The following is a 19,553-nucleotide window of genomic DNA, read 5'->3' on the forward strand; positions in this document are numbered from 1 at the left end:
AAATCAGCATTCAAGGCTACGAAGTCATGGGGAACCTGAGGAGCCAAGGTCCCAGAGACAGGGCAAATCCACGAGTACCCCAGACGCTGCATTTTCCTCAAGGTGTTTGCTGAACTGGAAGCTGTGGCTGAGGGGCTGAGAAGCTTAAGAATGTTTCCAAGTGGCCGGACGCAGTGGCTCACGCCTGTAATCCCAGCACTTTGGGAGGCTGAGGCGGGCAGATCACAAGGTCAGGAGGTCAGCAGATCGAGACCATCCTGGCTCACGCAGCGAAACCCCATCTCTACTAAAAATAAAAAAAATTAGCCAGGCGTGGTAGCACACGCCTGTAGTTCCAGCTACTCAGGAGGCTGAGGCAGGAGAATCGCTTGCATCTAGCAGGTGGAGGTTGCAGTGAGCTGAGATCGTACCACTGCACTCCAGCTTGAGTGACATAGCGAGACTCCATCTCAAAAAAAAAAAAAAAAAAAAAAAAAAAAAAAAAAGGAAAGCTTCCAGCAGTTTCATCTTACTAGAGAGGAAAAAACTGGCCTTCAGGCTTATCACAGGGGCTTAGTAAATATCTAGACCTTCAGCTGGGATCCTCCAAAGACTTTCTTACTAGGAGAAGAGTCACCTGGAAATGGACCTGTCTTCATCAACGGAAACCCAGTTTTCAGTTAGCTCAGCCCCAGACTAGATAAAGATTAGATAAAGATTCTTTGCCTCCACTCTGTATGTTAAGAGCAAAAGTAAATTCTCTATGAAGCATAATACAAGTGCAAAAATAATTGTGGTTTTTACATTGTTGGAATTTGCCGTTTGATATTGGAATACATTCTTAAATAAATGTGGTTATGTCATACATCATTTCAATGGGCATTTCTCACTTTATTATTTTTTTTTTTGCTAATAATGGGTTATTTGTTGTTTATTTTATGTTTATTTTAGACTATGGAAATGATGTTAGACAAAAAGCAGATTTGAGCAATTTTCTTATTCGAATTCAAAATGGGCCGTAAAGCAGCGGAGACAATCTGCAATATCCACAATGCATTTGGCTCAGCAACATACAGTGCAGTGGGGGGTTCAAGAAATTTTCCAAAGGAGACGAGAACCTTGAAGATGGGGAGTGTAGTGGTGGCCATCGGAAGATGACAACGACCAATTGAGAGCAATCATAGAAGCTGAACCTACAACTACACGAGAAGTTGCTGAGTAACTCAACGCTGACCATTATATGATTGTTCGGCATTGGAAGCAAATTGGAAAGCTGAAAAAGCTCGATAAGTGGGTGCCTCATGAGCTGAGTGAAGATCAAAAAAATCGTCATTTTGAAGTGTTGTCTTCTCTTATTCTACGCAACAGTGAACCATTTCTCAATCAGATTATGATGTCTGACAAAAAGTGGATTTTATATGACAGTCAGCAATGACCAGGTTAGTGGCTGGACTGAGAAGAAACCCCAAAGCACTTCCCAAAGCCAAACTTGCACCAAAGAAAGGTCATGGTCGCTGTTTGGTGGTCTGCTGTCAGTCTGATCCACTACAGTTTTCTGAATTCCAGCGAAACCATTACATCTGAGAAGTATGCTTAACAAATCGATGAGATGCACCAAAAATTGCAATGCCTGCAGCTGGCACTGACCAACAAAAGGGGCCCAATTCTTCTCCACGACAATGCCCTACTGCACGTCACACAACCAACACTTCAAAAGTCGAACAAGGCCAGGCGTGGTGGCTCACACCTGTAGTCCCAGCACTTTGGGAGGCCAAGGCAGGCGGATCACCTGAGATCAGGAGTTCGAGACCAGCTGGCCAACATGGTGAAACGCTGTCTCTACCAAAAATACAAAAATTAGCTGAGTGTGGTGGTACACACCTGTAATCCCAGCTACTTGGGAGGCTGAGGTAGGAGAATCACTTGAACCCAGGAGGCGGAAGTTGCAGTGAACTGAGATAGTGCCACTGCACTCCAGCCTGGGCAACAGAGCAAGACTCCATCTCAAAACAAAAAACAAAAACAAAAGTTGAACAAATCAGGCTACAAAGTTTTGCCTCATCTGCCATATTCACCTGACCTCTCGCCAACAGATTACCACTTCTTCAAGCATCCTGAGAACTTTGTGCAGGGAAAACACAGCCAGAAGGATGCAGAAAATGTTTTCCAAGAGTTCGTCGAATCCTGAAGCACAGATTTTTATGGTACAGGAATAAACAAACTCACTTCTTGTTGGCAAAAATGTGTCGATCGTAACAGATCCTACTTTAATTAATAAAAAGATGTGTTTGAGCCTAGTTATAATGATATAAAATTCAAGGTCCAACCACAAGTACTTTGCTAGCAATCTAATATTTTTGAATCTCAAATTATCCCAGTTTTTCATACTCAATGTCCAGCATTCAAGAAAAGATTGCCATGTATACCGGGACTAAAAAGTAACCAAGTGTCCCGGTTTCCTTAGGACTAAGGAATTTCCTGGGATTCAAGACTTGAACTGCTAAAACCAGGTGAGTACTGAGTAAACTGGGGTGGTTAGTCATCCTAAGTCTAAGATCCAAGAGTAAGTGACCAAAAACGAAGAGGAAAAAACGCACAAAATAGTCTCATGGGTGGTCCAGATACTGGCACTGAAAGATAGAAACTGGAAAATAACTGTAACTAATATGGTCAAGAAAATACATGACAGGCCGGGCGCGGTGGCTCATGCCTGTAATCCCAGCACTTTGGGAGGCTGAGACGGGTAGATCACGAGGTCAGGAGTTCGAGACCATCCCGGCTAACACAGTGAAACCCCGTCTCTACTAAAAATATAAAAAAAAATTAGCCGGGCGAGGTGGCGGGCGCCTGTAGTCCCAGCTACTCGGGAGGCTGAGGCAGGAGAATGGTGTGAACCCAGGAGGCGGAGCTTGCAGTGAGCTGAGATCAAGCCACTGCACTCCAGCCTGGGTGACAGAGCGAGACTCCGTCTCAAAAAAAAAAAAAAAAAAAAAAAAAGAAAATATATGACAAGAATATATTTCTCCAGAGAACTGGAATGTATAATAAAGAATCACACAGAAGTTTCTCCAGAGGACTAGAATTTATAATAATAAATCAAATAGAAATTAAGGCCTTGGCTGGGCATGGTGGCTCACGCCTGTAACCCCAGCACTTTGGGAGGCCGAGGCAGGCAAATCATCTGAGGTCAGGAGTTTGAGACCAGCCTGGCCAACATGGTGAAACCTGAATCTACTAAAAATACAAAAATTAGCCAGGTGTGATGGTGCACACCTATAATCCCAGCTACTCAGGAGGATGAGGCAGGAGAATTGCTTGAACCCAGGAGGCAGAAGTTGCAGTGAGCCAAGATCACATCACTGCCCTCCGGCCTCGGTGACAGAGTGAGATTTCATCTCAAAAATGTAAGTTGCCTAAAAAGTAAGGCAACTGAATGAAGAACTCCACAAATTAAATTAACATAAGATCAGACTTAGCTGAAGGAAGAATTAGTAAACTGGAAGATGGGTCAATGGAAAATATTTGGAGTGAAGCACAGGGGAATAAAATGAATGAAAAATAAAGAGTATAAGAGACATACAGGGCCAAATACCATGGTTCATGCCTGTAACCCCAGTGCCTTGGGAGGCCAAAGTGGGAGGATTGCTTGAGGCCAGGAGTTCATGACCAGTCTGCACAACATAGTGAGTGGGTGCTCCTGCTAAGCCCAAGAGTTCTGGGAAGCAGTAAGCTAGGGCTGTGCCACTGCATTCCAGCCTGGGCAACAGAATGAGACCGCCCCATCTCAGAAAGATGGGATAGAGAGAGAGAAAGAGACAGAGAGAGAGGGAGAGGGAGAGAGGGAGAGAGACATACAGGACATAATGAAAAAGTGTATGTTTGGACTCTCATCTAGAGAAAAATGGGGCAGAAGGTATATTTGAAGAGATAATGGTTAAGAATTTCTAAAGACTGCCGGGCACAGTGGCTCACGCCTGTAATCCCAGTGCTTTGGGAGGCCGAGGCGGGCGGATCACAAGGTCAGGAGATCGAGACCACGGTGAAACCCCGTCTCTACTAAAAATACAAAAAATTAGCCGGGCGCAGTTGTGGGCACCTGTAGTCCCAGCTACTTGGGAGGCTGAGGCAGGAGAATGGCGTGAACCCGGGAGGCGGAGCTTGCAGTGAGCCGAGATCGCGCCACTGCACTCCAGCCTGGGCGACAGAGCAAGACTCCGTCTCAAAAAAAAAAAAAAAAAAAAAAAAAAAAAATTTCTAAAGACTAACAAGAGACAATAAACCTTAGATTTAAGAGGAAACATGTTTTTTAAAAAACTATACATAGGTACATCATAATAAAATTGCTTAAAATCAAAGACAAGGAGAAAATCTTAATGGTAGAGAAGAAAAGGATCTATTACCTATGATGGAATAAACAGTAAGATTTAACCATTTTATTGCCCCCCAGAAATGATAGAAGCCAGACTTGTTTAATCCAAAAAGAATGATGAAAAGAAGGGGGTAGAGACAGTAACAAAGAGCAGGAGAAAAAAGTAGTTACAATAAACTACAACAGATTACATACTACAAAAAAAGTCAATGACTGGGTTTTTAAAAACATCTGACTGTGCTATTTAGATGAGACACAGCTGAAATATGAATGCACAGAAGGGCAGGAAGAGAAGGGGCCTTCTTTTGCAGGGTGAAGGGGTGGGGAGCCAGAGAGGGAGGGCTGTGTGAGTGGGAGGGGAAAGGCAGGAATGCCAAGTGCAGAAAACTAATAAAAGCTTAGCTAAGGGGCCAGGCGCGGTGGCTCAGGCCTGTAATCCCAACACTTTGGGAGGCCAATGTGGGTGGATCACTAGAGGTCAGGAGTTCAAGATCAGCCTGGCCAACATGGTGAAACCCTGTCTCCACTAAAAATACAAAAATTAGCTGGGCACAGTGGCACACACCTGTCATCCCAGCTATTTGGTAGGCTGAGGTGGGAGAATCGCTTGAACCTGGGAGGCGGAGGTTGCAGTAAGCTGGGATCGCACCACAGTACTCCAGCCTGGGCAGCTGAGCGAGTCTCTATCTCAAAACAAAACAAAACAAAACAAAATAAAAAGATTAGCTGAGGTGGGGAGAGAAAAATGGTAGCTGGAGGGGAATGGAAGGTTGAGTGAAGGTTTTATCACAGGAGACTGGAATGTGTTCAAGGGTCCAGGTAAGTAGAGGCTGAATGCATATGTGAGGAAGGATAAATGATAGAATAAGGAACACAGAAGGCAGGGGAGGGCAGGATCCCAAGTATTGCTGAAGGCATCAGCTTCTTCTATTGCAGGTGGGGAAAGGAGAGCCACTTGGATGCAAATGCAGTTGGTTAATTTGGTATCAGGAGGACTGGGAAATTTCAACCTGATTCTTTTCTTTCTTGGTAGAGTAAAAAGGGATATTTCTTGAGAGTGAGGAGGAAGAGCAGGTTTGAAAAGACTGGAGGAGGTATGAAATGTTTGTTGTAGAGAGCAAAAAAACCATATAAATCACGAAAAGACATCAGGATTGCTGGGCAGTGCTGGGCACAGTTGGACTTGGGAACACAACAGGGCAGACCTAATCTCCAGCATGCAGGCGTGAGTGTCCTGGGGTTAGGGCTGCCCTGCCATGCACCTTGCTCCTTGGGTGCGCAGCTGTCGGCGTGTAGGTAGAAAGAAAAGTGCACAGCTGGGCTCATCCAGGTTGGCACCCAGAATTATAAAGAATCCAGGAAGCACTGTCATTACTCATCATTTTACAAGTGGATAAACCAAGGTCAAGGCAGGTTGAGCCATGCCCCAAGTTGCATCACACATCAGAAGCAGACCTGGAAGTGGACCTGGGCTCCTAAATCTTTGGGCCATAAGGTATGCTTGTGTCTCTGAGTAGTTCAACCACTGTGTCTGCTGAGCAGGGAGCGGGAGAATACACCCTCATAATGAAAGGAGAGCAGAGCCCGTTCATCCAACATTCCTTCCCAGATAACTCATGGCTCCACCACCATCGCCCTGGCAGGGCTGCTGGTTCTGCTTTCTCTGGAGCCAGAACAGAGCCTTTGAGCAGGTTACAAGCTGAATGCACCAAATGGAGTCAACCAAAAGATTCTGGCCCAGAAAAGCAACCCAAAACTCAGGCTGACTTTTATTAAAGCCATTGGCGCAGTCTGGGTTTGAAAGAAAGTCAATCTGGGCAACAGCAGAGGAAAAACTCAAGGCAGGCAGGGAGCCTTCTGCCAGCGACTTTCTCTGAAGGTCACAAATTTATCTCCTGTAACTGCAAGCAAAGTTTCATGCCCTTTTATTTTACAAGGGCAGAAAACCCAGAGTCCACTGAAGCCACAGCTAAATTAAAAATAATAAATCCTGATAAGAACACACAGAGAACATTTCTGCAAAGTGGTTAAGATGGTGAGTGATGAGGCCACCCAGCAGTCTTCCAGTGCCTGGCCTTGACACTTAGTGGCTGTGTGATCTTGAGAAATTATCTTACCCTCCAGAGCCTCAGTTTCCTCATCTGTAAAATGGGGATCTATTTCACAGGGTCGTGGTGAGGTTGGAAAAAGACTTAGAACCATGCCTATGTTTGGTAAGCTTAGTGGTTATCAGCCTTTTTTTTTTTTTTTTTTTTTTTTGAGACAGAGTCTCGCTCTGTTGCCCAGGCTGGAGTGCAGTGGTGCAATCTCCGCTCATTGCAAGCTCCGCCTCCCGGGTTCACACCATTCTCCTGCCTCAGCCTCCCGAGTAGCTGGGACTACAGGCGCCTGCCACCACGCCCAGCTAATTTTTTGTATTTTTAGTAGAGACGGGGTTTCACCATGTTAGCCAGGATGGTCTCAATCTTCTGACCTCGTGATCCACCCGGCTCGGCCTCCCAAAGTGCTGGGATTACAAGCGTGAGTCACCATGCCCAGCCAGATTATCAGCCTTTTTAAAATGCCACAAAATGTGGATGCCTTTTGTAAGCTAAGCAAATAATTTGATTTTTTGTTTCTTCACTTTTTTCTTTTTTGCCAAGAAATGTATAATAACAAAAGAGTACATATAACGCATAGGAATAAACAATAATTATAAAATTAACATCCACACGCCCATACTCAGCTTAAGAAAAATAACATCACCAGGACTTCAGAAGTGCCCCAGAACTCCTCCTCCCTTATCAAATCCCCTCTCATTCCTGTCTCCAGGAAACACTATTTCAAATTGTCTGTTAATCATCCTCACTTTTCTTGATGGATTTACTTTTTTTAAAATTTTTATTTATTTTTTTTTGAGACAGAGTCTCGCTCTCATCACCCAGGCTGGAGTACAATGGCGCGATCTCGGTTCACTGCAACCTCTACTTCCCACGTTCAAGCAGTTCTCCTGCCTCAGCCTCCCAAGTAGATGGGATTACAGGTACCTGCCACCACGCCTGGCTAATGTTTATATTTTCAGTAGACACGGGGTTTTACCATGTTGGTCAGGCTGGTCTCAAACTCCTGACCTCAGGTGATCTGCCTGACTTGGCCTCCCAAAGTGCTGGGATTACAGGCATAAGCCACCGTGTCCAGCCAATGATTTTATTATATATGAATATATCCTCCAAACAATCTACTGTCTAGTTTTACCTGATTTTGACATTTATACAGTTAGAATAATACTGTGTACACATTCTCCATAATTTAACATTCTCTTGACATTTTGGTTGTTGACAGTTTTTCAAAATTAAAACAGTTATAAACAATGATGTCCGGGACATCTATGTATGCACATTTTGGCCAACATTCATGATAATTTTTAAAGAGTAGTTCCTGTGACTGAAGTTCAATTAAAGAGAACATGTAAAGACTTTTGATATCTATTGCTAATTGCCCTCTAGAAAAGTTGTAACAGTTACTGCTCACCCCACAGTTTGTAAGAATGCCTGCTGCTTTACACCTTACCAACACTAAGCTCTATTATTTTTAAAATTTACAAAAGTGGTCCCAAAATAGCAGGTTGCTTTAATTTTATATTGATTTGCCTACTTGAGAGGTTAAATGATTTTTCCTATTTGTTGTCTAGATCTGGTTTTATACTTTTGTAATAAGTGGAATGTTAATAAGCTGGGTTTTTTTTGGGTTTGTTTGTTGTTGTTGTTTTTTAGCTCCAATCTTTGTTTCTCAGAGAATGCAAATAGTTCTCAGAAGGGAAGGCAACACCTTTGGCAAGAAGAGAAAAGCAGTGGTTTGGTGGGAGCTCAGCTTCCTCGAGTAAATGCTGCTTCGGCCTAAAGGGAACAGGTTATAATTAAATGCATAATAATTACATCTCATGATTATAAATTTTAAGGGCACAAATAAGAGAAAACTTTAGGAAAATGGGTGAGAATAGAGAGCCCTACTGAATTTGCACTATGATTTAGTTAAGCATAGGTAAACAATAATTATAAAATTAACATCCGTGTGTGTATGTGTAAAATCTGATTAATACTCAAAGTTGATGAGTGTCTGGGGAATTGCATAATCTCATATGCCACTGACAGGGCTGTTAAAAACAATTTTTGGGGGCTGGGCGTGGTGGCTCACACCTGTAATCCCAGAGCTTTGGGAGGCTGATGTGGGTGGATCATGAGGTCAGGAGATCAAGACCATCCTGGCTAACACAGTGAAACCCCGTCTCTACTAAAAATACAAAAAAATTAGCTGGGCATGGTGGCGGGCACCTGTAGTCCCAGCTACTGGGGAGGCTGAGGCAGAAGAATAGCGTGAACCTGGAAACCGGGAGGTGGAGCTTGCAGTGAGCTGAGATTGCACCACTGCATTCCAGCCTGGGCGACACAGCGAGACTCCATCTCAAAAAAAATTTTTTTTTTCTGTTTTCCAACAAAAAGTCCCTAAGCAGCAAAGGGACTAAGATGGATTTGCTCACCCCACCTCTCCCTAAGCCAACATCCTGGCTCCCTGCTTCTACATGTGGATTGGCCCCGAGTGAAGCTGAACAAGGTAGCATGGGTCAGGAAAACTGCTCAGTGTAAGAGTACAACACACCTGTGGGATATTATGAAAAGCCTGGACTCCCCGGTACGGACTCCCCAGGCCCCTGATTTGAATCAGAGTTCTATAGTCAGCTCAGGACCTTGGCAAGTTGCATTAACCTCTGTGAACCTCAGGTTCTTTGTTTGTGAAATGGGACAACAGCACCTTCCATAAAAGATCTTTGTGAGAATGAGCTGTGAAGCACCTGCCTTGGGCTTTCAATAAATGGTAACTATGATTAGGATTAACCCAATCACTCAACAAACATTTATTGAGGCCATTTAAGTGTTAGACACAGCTCTTGGGAACTAGTCTAGCAGAGAGGTTACACAGACAATACCCAACAGATGAGCCAACTCTATAGCACGTCGAGGGTGGTAAGGACATGGATTAACATAGAGTAGGTGGGGGGAGCGGGGCAGGGGGAGCTCCCTGAGAAGGTGGCTTGGAACAAAGCCTTAAAGGAAGGCACTGCATGACTTGCGATGTCTAGAGAGGGAAGAGTACAGAAATGCCTGCAGGTGGGATGTGTCTGGGGGTCCCAGCAACAGTGAGTGGCCCTGCAGCTGAGTGGAATGAGCGATGGGGAGGGTGAGAACCGGTGAGGTCAGGGCAGAGTGGTGGGCAGGTCACACAGGACCCCACAGACCATCAGGGGGTGGGTCCAAGCCCACGTACTTGGCTATGTGTTGGTTTCTAGGGCTACAAGGACGTGATTCTGGCCCTTGAAGGAGCTTAGGGTCCAATCTAGTGGGACCCTGAGCAGTTAGTGGAAACTGGCCCACTGGCTCTCTATGAAGGCATAGTCTCATCCCAATCCCTCCACTCCTGTTATAAGTAAAATGTTTATTTAGAAACAGAATGCTTGTTTTTTTGGTACTATAGCATTTAGACAAAAAGGTTTTTTTAGCAAGGCAATTTTACTTTTTGCAGAAAGGGTGCTCCTCGCAGATGGAACAATGGTGAGAGCACACCTGAACAATGGAGGGAAGCAATTTTTATCCTTTACACAGCTTGGCCTTGCTACTGTGTCTTGTCTCCACTGGCTGGAGCCAGACTTTACAATTTAAATTGAAACCTGACTGGCTAATAACTTAAAACTTTTTAAAATAGATATAGGCAGCCAGGCACGGTGGCTCACGCCTGTAATCCCAGCACTTTGGGAGGCCGAGGCAGGCAGATCACGAGGTCAGGAGATCGAGACCATCCTGGCTAACATGGTGAAACCCCGTCTCTACTGAAAATATAAAAAAACTAGCCGGGCGTGGTGGCAGGCACCTGTAGTCCCAGCTACTTGGGAGGCTGAGGCAGGAGAATGGCGTGAACCCGGGAGGCAGAGCTTGCAGTGAGCCGAGATTGTGCCACTGCACTCCAGCCTGGGAGACAGAGAGAGACTCCGTCTCGACAACAACAACAGAAAAGATTAGTTATGTTAATAATAAGATGGGAAGTAAAGGGAAGAAAAGAAAAAGAGAGAAAGCTTTTTTTACCTTTAATTTGGTAGGGCTTAACCTTGGAACAATGGTCCATGATTCTGAAGGTAATGATGCTTTTTTGACCTGGGTATGATGTGTCCATCCTTTTTTTGCTGTGCAAAGGCAGTCTTGGTGGTTAGCAGCACAAGGTAGGGTCCTTCCTAGGCTGGCTTGAGTTTTTCTTTTTATTTTTGATGAGGACGTGGTCCCCAGGCTAGTGCTGGTGTGCTGGAAATTCTAGGGGTGATACTGTGCTAAAAGACTTTATTTATTTATTTATTTATTTATTTATTTATTTATTTATTTTTGAGACGGAGTCTCGCTCTGTCGCCCAGGCTGGAGTGCAGTGGCCGGATCTCAGCTCACTGCAAGCTCCGCCTCCCAGGTTTATGCCATTCTCCTGCCTCAGCCTCCCGAGTAGCTGGGACTACAGGCGCCCGCCACCTCGCCCGGCTAGTTTTTTGTATTTTTTAGTAGAGACGGGGTTTCACCGTGCTAGCCAGGATGGTCTCTATCTCCTGACCTCGTGATCCGCCCGTCTCGGCCTTCCAAAGTGCTGGGATTACAGGCTTGAGCCACCGCGCCCGGCTATTTATTTTTTTTTTGAGATGGAGTCTCGTTCTGTCACCCAGGCTGGAGTGCAATAGTGTGATCTCTGCTCACTGCAACTTCCGCCTCCCGGGTTCAAGCCATTCTCCTGCCTCAGCCTCCCAAGTAGCTGGGATTATAGGCACCCGCCACCACGCCTGGCTAATTTTTGTACTTTTAGTAGAGACGCAGTTTCACTATGTTGGCCAGGTTGGTCTCAAACTCCTGACCTCGTGATCCGCCCGTCTTGGCCTCCCAAAGTGCTGGGATTAAAAATTTTTTTAATAACATTTTTTATGACTTTTACAATCTTTGACATGCCTCAACTTTCTGATTTTCTTTTCCACTATTTCTCTCCTCAGTCTCACCCTCTGTCTTTCTCTGATCTCTGTCTCTTTCAGCCTCTCTCTTACTCATTTTCTCCCTCTAGTTCTCTCTCATTTGCGCTTTTTCTTTGTCATCCCGTTTCCTCTCTCCTTCCCGAGTTCTCCCATTCTAGCGGCCCCACTGGTGGGGCCGGGAAACAGCATGGGCCCTGCTCCCGAGCCGCTTTCTGTCTCTTCTTTTCATTTCCAATTTCTCTTTTCATTTTTTCCTTTTTTCCTTTACACTTAGTCTCTTGGGCTGGGTGGGATCCGTGTGGCCGCAATCCAGGCCCAGAGCCGCCGCTGGCCCAGAGGCTCGGCAGATGCCTGACGCAAGTTGCATGAGTCATTAACCCTGGGCCAGAGGGCCCCTTTTTCTTTCTTTCTTACGTTTACATCCACAGCCTTTACAGCGCTTGCTTTGACCTTCTCCTTTAAAGTACCGACCTTGCCGCCTTTGTCTTTGCATTCCTGAGTTCTTTTTTTTTTTTTTTGAGACGAGTCTCGCTCTGTTGCACAGGCTGGAGTGCAGTGGCGCGATCTGGGCTCACTGCAAGCTCCGCCTCCCGGGTTCACGCCATTCTCCTGCCTCAGCCTCCCAAGTAGCTGGGACTATAGGCGCCCGCCACCATGCCCGGCTAATTTTGTGTATGTTTAGTAGAGAAGGGGTTTCACTGTGTTAGCCAGGATGGTCTCGATCTCCTAACCTCGTGATCCGCCTGCCTCGGCCTCCCAAAGTGCTGGGATTACAGGCGTGAGCCACTGCGCCCAGCTCTTCTTTTACTTTTAGAAAACTTTGAAACTTTGTTAAAAGATTTTTGCTTTCTGTCTCTGCCTTTCTCTCTCTCTGCTGGTCTTTCCCTACCTCTGCCAGCCACCCACACTGCTGTTCTCCCCTCTCCTTCCCTTTTTCCTAAGGAGCAGCCAGTGGGAATGGAGCCTAGCCTCTTTCTTCCCCTGAGAAGAGGGGAAAGGGAAGTTTTGAATATCTTTTTTACTACTGGAGATTTGTGTGATGTTTAATCTCCCCCTAATGGGGACTTTTCACCTCTTTTTAACCTTTAAGACATCCTAACTAAGGAATACTTCACACCGCACCCCACCCGCCCCCCACCCACCCCTGCGGCTTTTCTTTCCTCAGTCTTAAGGAATGCTTTAGGGCCCCTGCAGTTTCTCTTACTTTGGTGTGTCCTCACCAAGGAATGCTTTACTGCCCCAGGCTTTTCTTTCCTTAGTCCTGACCACCAAGGAAATACTTGACCAGCTCCTCCAGTATTTCCTTCCTTGTCTTATGCATGAGGTTACCTGGCCCACGTGGTATGTGAGGATCCTTTACTTCAGCTTGCAGGCTGCTTTCTTTCCGCGTTGCTGAGAGTCCAGGTTTATTCGTCACACCAGGTGGGTCTCGATTCCTTACCCCTGAGGCCACCACAGCAAGGCAGTGGGGCACCTCCTCATGAGACAGGACTAGAGACTGCCCCTGGAGGACAGTGTATCCCCATAAGGGCCACCATTTTGTTATAAGTAAAATGTTTATTTAGAAACAGAATGCGGCCGGGGACAGTGGCTCAAGCCTGTAATCCCAGCACTTTGGGAGGCCGAGACGGGCGGATCATGAGGTGAGGAGATCGAGACCATCCTGGCTAACACGGTGAAACCCCGTCTCTACTAAAAAACACACAAAAAACTAGCCGGGTGAGATGGCGGGAGCCTATAGTCCCAGCTACTCTGGAGGCTGAGGCAGGAGAATGGCGTGAACCCGGCAGGCGGAGCTTGCAGTGAGCTGTGATCTGACCACTGCACTCCAGCCTGGGCAGACAGAGCAAGACTCCGTCTCAAAAAAAAAAAAAAAAAGAAAAGAAACAGAATGCTTGTTCCTAAATACTCTAAGGAAAAAATTAGCATTTAGACAAAAAGTTTTTTTTAGCAAGGCAATTTTACTTTTTGCAGAAAGGGTGCTCCTCGCAGATGGAACAATGACTAGAGCACACCTGAACAATGGAGGGAAGCAATTTTTATCCTTTACACAGCTTGTCCCTGCTACTGTGTTGTCTCCACTAGCTGGAGCCAGACCTTACAATCTAAACTAAACCTGACTGGCTAATAATTTAAACCTTTTTAAAATAGGTATAGGCAATAGAGAACAAAGGAAAAGAGGAAGTTGCTTGTGAAAGGACTTAGAAAGTAATATTTTCAAATAAGGAAGGGGCATAGGCTGTGAGCTGTATGTGCCTGTGAGCCTACCTTCGTTAAAGTACAAGGACACAGAATGTACTTATTCCTTTATATCTAACAGCTACATAGGATAGGGCTTAACAAAGAGTTATTAGCACAAAGCAAGGAGGCTTGAAGAAAGTTAGTCTTTAAAAGAAATTATTTTTAACAATTATTATCCTTTAACAAAAAAGGAAACTTAAAAAAGAAAACGTTGGCCAGGTGCGGTGGCTCACACCTGTAATCCCAGCACTGTGGGAGGCCGGGCGTGGAGGCTTACCCCTGTAATCCCAGCACTGTGGGAGGCCAAGGTGGGCGGATCACAAGGTCAGGAGATCAAGACCATCCTGGCTACACAGTGAAACCCCGTCTCTACTAAAAATACAAAAAATTAGCCAGGTATGGTGGTGGGCGCCTATAGTCCCAGCTACTTGGGAGGCTGAGGCAGGAGAATGGCATGAACCCAGGAGGTGGAGCTTGCAGTGAGCAGAGATTGCGCCACTGCACTCCGGCCTGGGTGACAGAGAGAGACTCCGTTTCAAAAGAAAAAAAAAAGTTTTACTTTCTACAATGTCCTAACCCCCATCAGCCTTGTAGAGGTTCAAATTGGCTGGATCCCTTGGGGTCCTCTGTCACCTAGGGTAGGGACAAACCTTCAGGCAGGTCTTGGAAAAGCCTCCCAGAGGCCCCTCTGAGCTCACATCTCATACCCATGTTGGGGTTCAGTCCCCGGAGAGAAGGGTCTGCAGCCGCCTTCACCCACCTTGCCCTTGGGGAAGGCTTGACTCAGGCCAGTAGTTCAGAAAGATGCCTTTCTCAAATATAAACCCCACCGTGGCATGAAGAAAGGTGCTGAAGCATCCTCCAGCACAATTGCAGAGGGTCTGTGCTCTCAGAAACCACTGCAGACTTCTCACAGCTTTGGTTTCTCAAATGAAAAGGGCATCCAAGAAGCAGAGGATCAGGGCCACTGTGGCCTGAACGCCTGTGTCCTCCCAAAATTCATGTTGAAATCCCCACCCCCAGGGCAATGATATTAGGAGGTGGTGCCTTGGGAGGTGATGAGGCCATGAGGCTGGGGTCCTCATGAACTGCATTAGTGCCCTTATAAAATGCGCCCAAGGGAGGACACAGTGAGGAGGTGCTATCTGTAAACTGGAAAGTGGGCCCCCATCGGACACGGATTCTGCCAGTGCCTTGGTCGTGAACTTCCCAGCCTCCAGAGCAGTGAGACATGCATTTCTGTTGTTTATAAGCCACCCAGTCTATGGCACTTTGTGACTGCGACCCAGACAAAGGGCATCAGCAATCAGAAACGTGGGTCCAGGCTCTGGTACCACCAGCTGCGTGACCCAGGACAGGTGGCTGCACTCACAAGGAAGTCAGGAGCATCCCATGAGAGGAAGTTTTTGTGCCTCAGAGCCTGATCCTGGCTCTGAACCAATGTGGACTCACAGACCTGTTTGAGAACTGGATGAAAATATGAACCTTCTTCCCAGGAAAGGGTACAGAGGCAGAGGCACGGGACATTTTGGATACTGTTCCAAAGAACTCCGGAATAAGACCTAGTCTGGTGCTACTTAATGCACAACAATAATATCAAGATCAAGGCCATGCAACAGAAATATAATGTTAGCCAAATCTGCAACTTAAAAATTCTCTGGGGCCGGGCATGGTGGCTCAAGCCTATAATCCCAGCACTTTGGGAGGCTGAGGCAGGCGAATCACTTGAGGTCAGTTCGAGACCAGCCTGGCCAACATGGTGAAACCTCATCTCTACTAAAAATACAAAAATTAGCTGGGTGTGGTGGCACATGCCCATAGTCCCAGCTACTCGGGAGGCTGAGGCAGGAGAATCACTCGAGCCCGGGAGGCAAGGTTGCAGTGAGCCGAGATCACGCCAATGCACTCCAGCCTGGGCAACAGAGCAAGACTCCATTTCAAAAATAAATAAATAAATAAAATAAAATTATCTGGCAGCCACATTTAAAAAGAGAAATCTATTTTATTAACCCTATATATTCCAAATACTGCCATGTCAACATGTATCTATATGCACATTATTAATTAGATATTTTTCATTTTTTTATATCGAAGTCTTCAAAATCCAGCATATATTTCACACTCACAGAATATCTCAATTTGGAATAGCCACATTTCAAGTGCTCTGTAGCTGCATGTGACTAATGGCTACTAAATTGGACAGCACAGCCCTAACCTGTTCAAGATTCCTTAACAAGTTACTGCTTTTACTCAAGCTTTGACATGGCCAGGCCTCAATTAGTGCTTCTCAAACTTGACTGTGCATACGAATCTCCTGGACTCTGTTAACTTACACATTCCGACTCCGTCTGTGGGAGGGTCCAAGAGTTGACATTTCTGACAAGCTCCCAGGTGATATGGGATTACTGAGCCCCATATTTTGAGTGAGGGTATAGAACAGTGGTTTTGATGGGGACAGAACCTCCCATAGGAGCAGGCGAAGGCATAGGTTGGGGGCTGCTAGCATGTAGTGGATACAGTCAGAATCTCCAGCTGCCCTTCAGTGCGTGGCCTGGCCCGCTCCTGCCACAACTTTTGAGTGACCCACTGGACGTTTCGGTAGATGAGGAGAGCAGTGCAAAATTATCTGAGCCAAACACCATTTTCCATAAGAACACAGCCACCCAGAGGCATGGATTATTAAGGACTTGCTCTGCATCACACTCCTTGCCACTAACAGAGCTGGAACCTGCACCAAGAAGTTGGTTTCTAGAGGCTGAGCTCTTAACACTGCGCTGCACCATGGAATTCACACATTCTTTTATTTTCTAAGCAATGCAGTGAAGCAAAAAAAAAAAAAAACCCTCCACCGGGCATGGTGGCTCATGCCTGTAATCCCAGCACTTTGGGAGGCCAAGATGGGAGGATTGCTTAAGCCAAGACCTCAACTCTACAAAAAAACAAATAAATTAGCCAGGCATGGTGGGGCATGCCTGTGGTCCCAGCTACTTGGGAGGCTGAGGAAGGAGGATCACTTGGACCTGGGAGGTCAAGGTTGCAGTGAGCCATGATTGCATCACTGTCCTCCAGCATGGGTGACAAAGCAAGAATCTGTCTTAAAAAAAAAAAAAAAAAAAAGAAGGGCTGGGCGCAGTGGCTCATGTCTTTAATCCCAGCACTTCGGGAGACCAAGATGAGCAGAGCACCTGAGGTCAGGAGTTCGAGTCCAGCCTGGTCAACATGGTGAAACCACATCTCTACTAAAAATACAAAAATTAGCCGGTCATGGTGGCATGGCCCTGTAATCCCAGCTACTCGGGAGGCTGAGGCACAAGAATCTCTTGAACCCCGGAGGTGGAGGCTGCAGTAAGCCAAGATCACACCCCTGCACTCCAGCCTGGGCGACAAAGCGAGACTCCTTAAAAAAATAAAGAACTCGAATGCCCATTTCCCTGATGAGGATTCCAATGTTGAGAGGGTTTCTGCAATTGTCTAAGGTCATATAAGATGTGAAAGAACCATGACTGTTGCTATGATTTGAATGTTTATGTCCTCCAAAATTCACATGTTGAAACATTTTAATTTTTGTTTTACAAATCAAAGTAAAGTACACTTGGAAAGGGGCTAAGCTGGCAACTTGAAAGATCCAAGTGTTCACATGTTGAAATGTAATCGCCAATGTGATAGTATGAAGAAGTGGGGCCTCTGGGAGCTGATTCAGCCATGAGGACAGGGCTCTAGTGAATGGGATTCAGGCCTTTATAAAAGAGGCTGCACACAGCACTGGACCCTCTTTCCCTTTCATCCTTTTCACCATGTGAGGAAGACACTTAAACGGAGCCATCTGTGAGCCACAGACCACCAGACATCAGTCCTGCCCATGCCTTGATATCTTGAACTTCCCAGTGTCTAGGACCAAGAAAAATAAATTTCTATTGTTTATAAATTACCCAGTCTGTGTTTGCTATAGCAACATGGATGGACTAACACAACTGTTAATTGAAGCACCATGGCCCCTCATCCAAGAATCCATCTATTACACCATGCATCACAATTCTAGGCAAAAAGTTAACACTCACTGTTTTTTGTTTGTTTGTTTGTTTGTTTTTTGAGATGGAGTCTCACTCCATCGCCCAGGCTGGAGTGCGGTGGCACAATCTTGGTTCACTGCAAGCCCCACCTCCTGGGTTCACGCCATTCACTTGCCTCAGCCTCCCGAGTATCTGGGACTACAGGCGCCTGCCACCATGCCCAGCTAATTTTTTATGTTTTTTTTTTAGTAAAGATGAGGTTTCACCATGTTAGCCAGGATGGTCTCAATCTCCTGACCTCGTGATCCACCCGCCTCAGGTTCCCAAAATGCTGGGATTACAGGCGTGAGCCACCACGCCCAGCCTCAATGTTTTTTAATAAACAAATGAATGAACGAATGAATTAAAATGCCTACCTAAACACAGAGAATACATTTAAGACATCACAAAGCAATCTTGAAAAAGAAGAACCAAATTGGAAGACTTATAATACCCAACTTCAAGACTTACTACAAAGACACAGTACTCAGGATAGTGTGGTCTTGGCATAAGGATAGACGAGGAGATCACTGGAATAGAACAGACAGTCCATAAGGAGAGCCACACTTATGTGGTTATTTGATTTCCAGCCAAGATGCCAAAGTCACTGGGGGATATAATAGCCCCCCCCTTTTTTTTTTTTTTTAAACAAATGGTACTAGATTAACCAAACATCCACATGGAAAAAAATGAGCCCCAATCCCTACCTTACACCATTCACCCACACACAAAAATGATGAAGAGCTGAAGTACAGGCCTGAACATAAAAACTAAACTTTTCTAAACTTCTAGATGACAACATGGGAGAATATCTTCATGACTGGTGGATGGATAAGACACAGACTTAACCGTAAAAGAACGTGCTGCCAAATCAGACTTCACCAAAATTAAAAACACACAAAATCAAAAGACACCAATATTTATTATTACTCTCTATATGTATGAAAATGTTTACAGTAAGATGTAGAAAAGAAAACCACTCTCAAAGTATAGTAAGGGTTTCCCTAAATCCCAGCCTAAGTAAAATATCACTTCCAAGTTCTATTGTCACATTCCAGTTTCTCTCACAAGGGTGGCAGCTCATCCTTCCCCTTGTCTACTGATGTCATTACCATGCCGCACATATCAAGAGTACTTGGGGCTGGGGACAGTGGCTCATGCCTGTAATCCCAGCTACTGGGGAGGCTGAGGCAGAAGAATTGCCTGAACCTGGGAGGCGGAGGTTGCGGTGAACTGAGATCGCACCACTGCACTCCAGCCTGGGCGACAGAGGGAGACTTCATCTCAAAAAAAAAAAAAAAAAAAAGTACTTGGATGAGGTGCACACATCAGAACAGCCATGGGAGGTGGGTGGGTGGCCTCAAGGCCTGGTGGGTGAAGATTCCTTCCACAATACTTTTCCAGCCAGGCCCTGCTATGTCCATCCTTGTAAGGTAAAAACCTCAGAAGGATGCCTTCTTCCTAATAAAGCCTCATGGCTGAACACCTGTTTGACCCATTTAAAAGGAAGAATGAAAGTTCTAGGCCAGGTGCGGTGGCTCATGCCTGTAATCCCAGCACTTCGGGATGTCAAGGCAGGCAGATCAGTTGAGGTCAAGAGTTCGAGACCAGCCTGGCCAACATGGGGAAACTCGTCTCTACTAAAAATACAAAAATTAGCCAGACGTGATGGTGGGCACCTGTAATCCCAGCTACTCGGGAGACAGGCAAGAGAATTGCTTGAACTGGGAGGCAGAGGCTGCAGTGAGCTGAGATGGCACCAGCCTGCACTCTGGCCTGTGCAACAGAGCAAGACTCCATCTCAAAAAATAAAGAAAGAAAGAAAATTAAAATAAAGAAAGTTCAGCCGGGCGCAGTGGCTCACGCCTGTAATCCCAGCAGTTTGGGA

General features: G+C 45.8%; 1 protein-coding gene across 6 annotated transcripts in view; it reads right to left on the reverse strand.

The window, feature by feature from the left end:
* The window catches only part of SYTL3 (synaptotagmin like 3), a 132,729-nt gene that overhangs the window by 33,252 nt on the left and 79,924 nt on the right, over nt 1-19,553 (reverse strand). The window lies entirely within an intron of this gene.

The sequence above is a fragment of the Macaca thibetana genome, chromosome 4, assembly GCF_024542745.1.
Source record: "Macaca thibetana thibetana isolate TM-01 chromosome 4, ASM2454274v1, whole genome shotgun sequence".
Lineage (NCBI taxonomy): Eukaryota > Metazoa > Chordata > Mammalia > Primates > Cercopithecidae > Macaca > Macaca thibetana.